Here is an 8,857-nt window from a genome sequence, read left to right on the forward strand (position 1 = left end):
CTATTTATTAGTTGACATTTTGGCGCCCTATCTCTGGCCCAATCATATCAGAGGAGAGATAACAAGAACCAATCAAACAACACAAACTCATTTAAGCTGTTGCTGAGCCCCCAGTCAGATTAACCCCTGATGAAGTGAAGTGATTAACCCACTGCCAGGTCTGTGACATCACGCACCCACAAGCTTATGCCAGCTGCGTGGTTTTCCATGCCAGTTGAGATGTGCACAGTACAGTGGAAAGTTCAGTATGTTCTATGGCTCACTAAATTCGAATCCGCGACCAAAGTGCAATGTGAATATCGAAGCGCCACCACATAGGAATAACATTACTCGGTGGGATAAGCAGCTAAAGGAAACCAGCAGTTTGGTGGAGAAACCACCCCGCGATAGGCCCATTTTTTTCCGCGGAGCGGTCTGTGACGGCAAATACATATCTTGACATGTTGGAATTGTATACAGTGCCACAAATTCCAGAAGGCGTCATCTTTCAACAGGACGGCGCTCTTCCACACTATGCCACCATTGTGAGTTTCTGGATAGAACATTTCCCCGGCAGTGGATAGGCAAGGGTTCTGTCAAGCCATGGCCACCACGATCCCCGGATCTGACGCCCTTAGACTTTTGGGGTTATGTGAAGCAACATGTGTACATTTAACGCATCAACTACATTTAACACTTAAAACAGAGAAGCACGGATGTTATTCACGGTGTTACACCAGACGTCCTCACCCGTGTGTGGCAAGAACTTCACTATCGTTTGGATGTGTGTAGGGCAACAAATGGAGCCCACATCGAACTGCACTGAATAGGTATGAAACTGGGAAAGTTTGCCTTTTATTTGGAGCAGATTTCACATTTCTAGCGTTTTTTGTTGCTTTCCAGTGACTGGTCAAAAGTGCACCATGACTTTACGGACACACTGTATATATACCGCCTTCATTGCAGAGTGCCCCGATAACCAGTATGTGACAGGGCAGCCTCTCTGGCGCCTACTTATCCTAGGTGCAGTTCCCTGACTGACCTGAGGGTAAGTGGGGCGCTAGAGAGCTGCGACTGTGTAAGCTCCGTCACAGATTGGTTACGGCGGGGGGATATCCGCATCCCCCGGCTCCTCTCGTGTGTGGTTTTCCTTACACATACATATGGGGCAGGTTTTTACTGTCCCCAGTGTTTGCGATCGCCATATTCACCGAATAAAGACGACCACAAAAAAAAAAAATTCTGATTTTCCATTTATTTTTTCTCTCCTCTGATGTGATCTAGCATACTGTTCCCCAACTCCAGTCCTCAAGGCCCCCCAACAGGTCATGTTTTCAGGATTTATCACATGGGCGATACTAAGGAAATCCTGAAAACATGACCTGCTGGTGGGCCTTGAGGACTGGAGTTGGAGAACACTGATCTCGCATACCACAGGAGAGAGAAATGGGGTCCCCAAGCCCTCCTAGTCCCTCCAGTGTCCCCGGACCCTCCAGCTCTGTCCCCTGGAGTCTTGTTCTGGGAAGAAACAGTGATCAAAATAAAAAAAATAGTAAATCAAAGCCCCCTTTATCGCCCTCTTAATTAGGTAAAGTAACATTAAAAAAAAAGTCGGGGCTGGGGCTGGGCGCGAAAAGACACATGATGACAGACTGTGACCGGGTGAGCTATACGGGCGACGGGCGGGATGCGCGGGCGGCCGGGGCGGGACACGCGGGCGGCCGGGGCGGGACACGCGGGCGACCGGGGCGGGATATACGGTGACAGGGTGGGATATACGGTGACAGGGTGGGATATACGGTGACAGGGTGGGATATACGGTGACAGGGTGGGATATACGGTGGCAGGGTGGGATATACGGTGGCAGGGTGGGATATACGGTGACAGGGTGGGATATACGGTGACAGGGTGGGATATACGGTGACAGGGTGGGATATACGGTGACAGGGTGGGATATACGGTGACAGGGTGGGATATACGTGTAAAAGCGACGTTTCGACCAGTATCCTGATCTTTTTCAAGCATGTAACATAATGCAAGGTGTCGGCTTAAATGGTGTGGATACCACACAGGGCACCAATCACCAGTTAGCCACTAATTACATAAATACATATAACAAATAACATCAATCAAATAATACCCCACCCATTAAAATGGATACATACAATGTCAGCAGCATGAAAAACACAAAAAAGAAAAAAAACAAAGCAAAAGAGCTTATATCACATAACATTGTTGCAGTGTTTATATATCCTCCAACCAGTTAGGTTCCGGCATATCCGTAACCAAGGCTACAAATGTCCAATAATCATCACAGTCCTCATGTCCAATCCAGGTCCTCTCTATGTTTGGCGCCAAAATTCAGCCAGCCTATCCGAGTTCATCACGCTTCCAAAGAGCCCTAAATAACAAATCAGGCAGCCACTTACAACTTACATAATAGCTACATCACAATCCCGCGTCCTATCCCGGCAAGCCACAGGACCGCAGCAGACTTAGAAGCGCCCGGATGGCTGTAGCTGCGTGCCATGGCAACAGCCCGCCCATCTCACATGACCACAGAGCACGGTCCGCCCCGCTGCGGCGCGAAACTTGGTTACGGATATGCCGGAACCTAACTGGTTGGAGGATATATAAACACTGCAACAATGTTATGTGATATAAGCTCTTTTGCTTTGTTTTTTTTCTTTTTTGTGTTTTTCATGCTGCTGACATTGTATGTATCCATTTTAATGGGTGGGGTATTATTTGATTGATGTTATTTGTTATATGTATTTATGTAATTAGTGGCTAACTGGTGATTGGTGCCCTGTGTGGTATCCACACCATTTAGCCGACACCTTGCATTATGTTACATGCTTGAAAAAGATCAGGATACTGGTCGAAACGTCGCTTTTACATGGATTAATAAAGACCTTTTTGTTACCACGACACCCGGCTGGAGCACTGTTCATCCCTTCTTTTGGACTATTTGATATATCCAGGTTGGTTCCCTGGACAAGGAACGAGCGCCCGTTTGTGTGAGTGCTGTCAGCCCCTCTTTTTCTTTTTTTTTTTCTCTACAGGGTGAGATATACGGTGACAGGGTGGGATACACGGGTGACGGGGTGGGATACACGGGAGACGGGGTGGGATACACGGGAGACGGGGTGGGATACACGGGAGACGGGGTGGGATACACGGGAGACGGGGTGGGATATACGGTGACAGGGTGGGATATACGGTGACAGGGTGGGATATCTGGTGACAGGGTGGGATATACGGTGACAGGGTGGGATACACGGGAGACGGGGTGGGATACACGGGAGACGGGGTGGGATACACGGGAGACGGGGTGGGATACACGGGAGACGGGGTGGGATACACGGGAGACGGGGTGGGATACACGGGAGACAGGGTGGGATACACGGGAGACAGGGTGGGATACACGGGTGAGAGGGTGGGATATACGGTGACAGGGTGGGATATACGGTGACAGGGTGGGATATCTGGTGACAGGGTGAGATATACGGTGACAGGGTGGGATACACGGGAGACAGGGTGGGATACACGGGAGACAGGGTGGGATACACGGGAGACAGGGTGGGATATACGGGTGAGAGGGTGGGATATACGGTGACAGGGTGAGATATCTGGTGACAGGGTGGGATATACGGTGACAGGGTGGGATATACGGTGACAGGGTGGGATATACGGTGACAGGGTGGGATATACGGTGACAGGGTGGGATATACGGTGACAGGGTGGGATATACGGTGACAGGGTGGGATATACGGTGACAGGGTGGGATATACGGTGACAGGGTGGGATATACGGTGACAGGGTGGGATATACGGTGACAGGGTGGGATATACGGTGACAGGGTGGGATATACGGTGACAGGGTGGGATATACGGTGACAGGGTGGGATATACGGTGACAGGGTGGGATATACGGTGACAGGGTGGGATATACGGTGACAGGGTGGGATATACGGTGACAGGGTGGGATATACGGTGACAGGGTGGGATATACGGTGACAGGGTGGGATATACGGTGACAGGGTGGGATATACGGTGACAGGGTGGGATATACGGTGACAGGGTGGGATATACGGTGACAGGGTGGGATATACGGTGACAGGGTGGGATATACGGTGACAGGGTGGGATATACGGTGACAGGGTGGGATATACGGTGACAGGGTGGGATATACGGTGACAGGGTGGGATATACGGTGACAGGGTGGGATATACGGTGACAGGGTGGGATATACGGTGACAGGGTGGGATATACGGTGACAGGGTGGGATATACGGTGACAGGGTGGGATATACGGTGGCAGGGTGGGATATACGGTGGCAGGGTGGGATATACGGTGACAGGGTGGGATATACGGTGACAGGGTGGGATATACGGTGACAGGGTGGGATATACGGTGACAGGGTGGGATATACGGTGACAGGGTGGGATATACGTGTAAAAGCGACGTTTCGACCAGTATCCTGATCTTTTTCAAGCATGTAACATAATGCAAGGTGTCGGCTTAAATGGTGTGGATACCACACAGGGCACCAATCACCAGTTAGCCACTAATTACATAAATACATATAACAAATAACATCAATCAAATAATACCCCACCCATTAAAATGGATACATACAATGTCAGCAGCATGAAAAACACAAAAAAGAAAAAAAACAAAGCAAAAGAGCTTATATCACATAACATTGTTGCAGTGTTTATATATCCTCCAACCAGTTAGGTTCCGGCATATCCGTAACCAAGGCTACAAATGTCCAATAATCATCACAGTCCTCATGTCCAATCCAGGTCCTCTCTATGTTTGGCGCCAAAATTCAGCCAGCCTATCCGAGTTCATCACGCTTCCAAAGAGCCCTAAATAACAAATCAGGCAGCCACTTACAACTTACATAATAGCTACATCACAATCCCGCGTCCTATCCCGGCAAGCCACAGGACCGCAGCAGACTTAGAAGCGCCCGGATGGCTGTAGCTGCGTGCCATGGCAACAGCCCGCCCATCTCACATGACCACAGAGCACGGTCCGCCCCGCTGCGGCGCGAAACTTGGTTACGGATATGCCGGAACCTAACTGGTTGGAGGATATATAAACACTGCAACAATGTTATGTGATATAAGCTCTTTTGCTTTGTTTTTTTTCTTTTTTGTGTTTTTCATGCTGCTGACATTGTATGTATCCATTTTAATGGGTGGGGTATTATTTGATTGATGTTATTTGTTATATGTATTTATGTAATTAGTGGCTAACTGGTGATTGGTGCCCTGTGTGGTATCCACACCATTTAGCCGACACCTTGCATTATGTTACATGCTTGAAAAAGATCAGGATACTGGTCGAAACGTCGCTTTTACATGGATTAATAAAGACCTTTTTGTTACCACGACACCCGGCTGGAGCACTGTTCATCCCTTCTTTTGGACTATTTGATATATCCAGGTTGGTTCCCTGGACAAGGAACGAGCGCCCGTTTGTGTGAGTGCTGTCAGCCCCTCTTTTTCTTTTTTTTTTTCTCTACAGGGTGAGATATACGGTGACAGGGTGGGATACACGGGTGACGGGGTGGGATACACGGGAGACGGGGTGGGATACACGGGAGACGGGGTGGGATACACGGGAGACGGGGTGGGATACACGGGAGACGGGGTGGGATACACGGGAGACGGGGTGGGATATACGGTGACAGGGTGGGATATACGGTGACAGGGTGGGATATCTGGTGACAGGGTGGGATATACGGTGACAGGGTGGGATACACGGGAGACGGGGTGGGATACACGGGAGACGGGGTGGGATACACGGGAGACGGGGTGGGATACACGGGAGACGGGGTGGGATATACGGTGACAGGGTGGGATATACGGTGACAGGGTGGGATACACGGGAGACAGGGTGGGATACACGGGAGACAGGGTGGGATATACGGTGACAGGGTGGGATATCTGGTGACAGGGTGGGATATACGGTGACAGGGTGGGATATACGGTGACAGGGTGGGATATACGGTGACAGGGTGGGATATACGGTGACAGGGTGGGATATACGGTGACAGGGTGGGATATACGGTGACAGGGTGGGATATACGGTGACAGGGTGGGATATACGGTGACAGGGTGGGATATACGGTGACAGGGTGGGATATACGGTGACAGGGTGGGATATACGGTGACAGGGTGGGATATACGGTGACAGGGTGGGATATACGGTGACAGGGTGGGATATACGGTGACAGGGTGGGATATACGGTGACAGGGTGGGATATACGGTGACAGGGTGGGATATACGGTGACAGGGTGGGATATACGGTGACAGGGTGGGATATACGGTGACAGGGTGGGATATACGGTGACAGGGTGGGATATACGGTGACAGGGTGGGATATACGGTGACAGGGTGGGATATACGGTGACAGGGTGGGATATACGGTGACAGGGTGGGATATACGGTGACAGGGTGGGATATACGGTGACAGGGTGGGATATACGGTGACAGGGTGGGATATACGGTGACAGGGTGGGATATACGGTGACAGGGTGGGATATACGGTGACAGGGTGGGATATACGGTGACAGGGTGGGATATACGGTGACAGGGTGGGATATACGGTGACAGGGTGGGATACACGGGAGACAGGGTGGGATATACGGTGACAGGGTGGGATATACGGTGACAGGGTGAGATATACGGTGACAGGGTGGGATATACGGTGACAGGGTGAGATATACGGTGACAGGGTGGGATATACGGTGACAGGGTGGGATATACGGTGGCAGGGTGGGATATACGGTGACAGGGTGGGATATACGGTGACAGGGTGAGATATACGGTGACAGGGTGGGATATACGGTGACAGGGTGGGATATACGGTGGCAGGGTGGGATATACGGTGACAGGGTGGGATATACGGTGACAGGGTGGGATATACGGTGACAGGGTGAGATATACGGTGACAGGGTGGGATACACGGGAGACAGGGTGGGATATACGGTGACAGGGTGGGATATACGGTGACAGGGTGAGATATACGGTGACAGGGTGGGATATACGGTGACAGGGTGGGATATACGGTGACAGGGTGGGATATACGGTGACAGGGTGGGATATACGGTGACAGGGTGGGATATACGGTGACAGGGTGGGATATACGGTGACAGGGTGAGATATACGGTGACAGGGTGGGATATACGGTGACAGGGTGGGATATACGGTGACAGGGTGGGATATACGGTGACAGGGTGGGATATACGGTGACAGGGTGGGATATACGGTGACAGGGTGGGATATACGGTGACAGGGTGGGATATACGGTGACAGGGTGGGATATACGGTGACAGGGTGGGATATACGGTGACAGGGTGAGATATACGGTGACAGGGTGGGATATACGGTGACAGGGTGGGATATACGGTGACAGGGTGGGATATACGGTGACAGGGTGGGATATACGGTGACAGGGTGGGATATACGGTGACGGGGTGGGATATACGGTGACAGGGTGGGATATACGGTGACAGGGTGAGATATACAGGTGACAGGGTGAGATATACGGTGACAGGGTGGGATATACGGTGACAGGGTGGGATATACGGTGACAGGGTGGGATATACGGTGACAGGGTGAGATATACGGTGACAGGGTGGGATATACGGTGACAGGGTGGGATATACGGTGACAGGGTGGGATATACGGTGACAGGGTGGGATATACGGTGACAGGGTGGGATATACGGTGACAGGGTGGGATATACGGTGACAGGGTGGGATATACGGTGACAGGGTGGGATATACGGTGACAGGGTGGGATATACGGTGACAGGGTGAGATATACGGTGACAGGGCTGTACACTCGCACACGTGGCACAGTGGTGACGGTATACATATATACACGCAGCACAGCACACCCCTCCCCGGTGCTCGGTCTCCACCCTCGGACCCTCACTCACCTCCCCGGGACCCTCCAGTCGCCATCTTATCATCGAGCCCCCCCTCTCTCATCACAACGTCTTACGTCACACGCCGGGAGGGCGGGGCCCGATGTCATGACGTTGAATGCTCCTGGATGAGGCCGAATGCGGCGCGTAGTACACCCAGTGACGTCACCAGCTGCTGCTCCAGCGCTCAGCTGGCGGAAATCTTTGTGACAGCCGTGAGCTTGCCATGTTCAGCCGCTTGGTGGCGCTAGTAAGCGGGAGCATAGCGTGCGACCGTTCATCCCGGGTTATGTCCCGCACGTGTCCAGTGTAGTGACGTCACTGAATCACTGGGAGCTATGGAAGCTATGGATGGGGTTTAGCCTGTGATGACTACACTTCCTGAAAATTGGTTGTAAGACTTGTAATATGCCTCATCATGGGGTATAAAAAACCTAATCTCCCTAATCATTGGTGTTAATCAGGTCTAATCTCCCTCATCATTAAGTATCACAAGTCTAATCTCCTCATCATGGGGAATAACAAGTCTAATCTCCTCATCATGGGGAATAACGAGTCTAATCTCCTCATCATGGGGAATAACGAGTCTAATCTCCCTCATCATGGGGAATAACGAGCCTAATCTCCCTCATCATGGGGAATAACGAGTCCAATCTCCTCATCATGGGGAATAACAAGTCTAATCTCCTCATCATGGGGAATAACGAGTCTAATCTCCCTCATCATGGGGAATAACGAGTCTAATCTCCCTCATCATGGGGAATAACGAGTCTAATCTCCCTCATCATGGGGAATAACGAGTCTAATCTCCTCATCATGGGGTATAACGAGTCTAATCTCCCTCATCATGGGGAATAACAAGTCTAATCTCCTCATCATGGGGAATAACAAGTCTAATCTCCCTCATCATGGGGAATAACAAGTCTAA

General features: G+C 50.9%; 1 protein-coding gene across 3 annotated transcripts in view; it reads right to left on the minus strand.

Moving 5' to 3' along the window:
* CAMTA2 (calmodulin binding transcription activator 2) overlaps window positions 1-8,056 on the minus strand; it is a 137,357-nt gene extending 129,301 nt beyond the window's left edge. The window contains exon 1 of one of the 3 annotated variants that reach the window (XM_069767517.1): window positions 7,942-7,999. The gene's annotated coding sequence lies outside the window, so the exon portion shown is untranslated. Of the gene's footprint in view, window positions 1-7,941 lie in introns of all 3 variants that reach the window. The other 2 variants (XM_069767515.1, XM_069767516.1) reach the window with 2 other exon arrangements.
* Window positions 8,057-8,857: the final 801 nt, after the last annotated feature.

The sequence above is a fragment of the Ranitomeya imitator genome, chromosome 4 (assembly GCF_032444005.1).
Source record: "Ranitomeya imitator isolate aRanImi1 chromosome 4, aRanImi1.pri, whole genome shotgun sequence".
NCBI classification, from domain to species: Eukaryota; Metazoa; Chordata; class Amphibia; order Anura; family Dendrobatidae; genus Ranitomeya; species Ranitomeya imitator.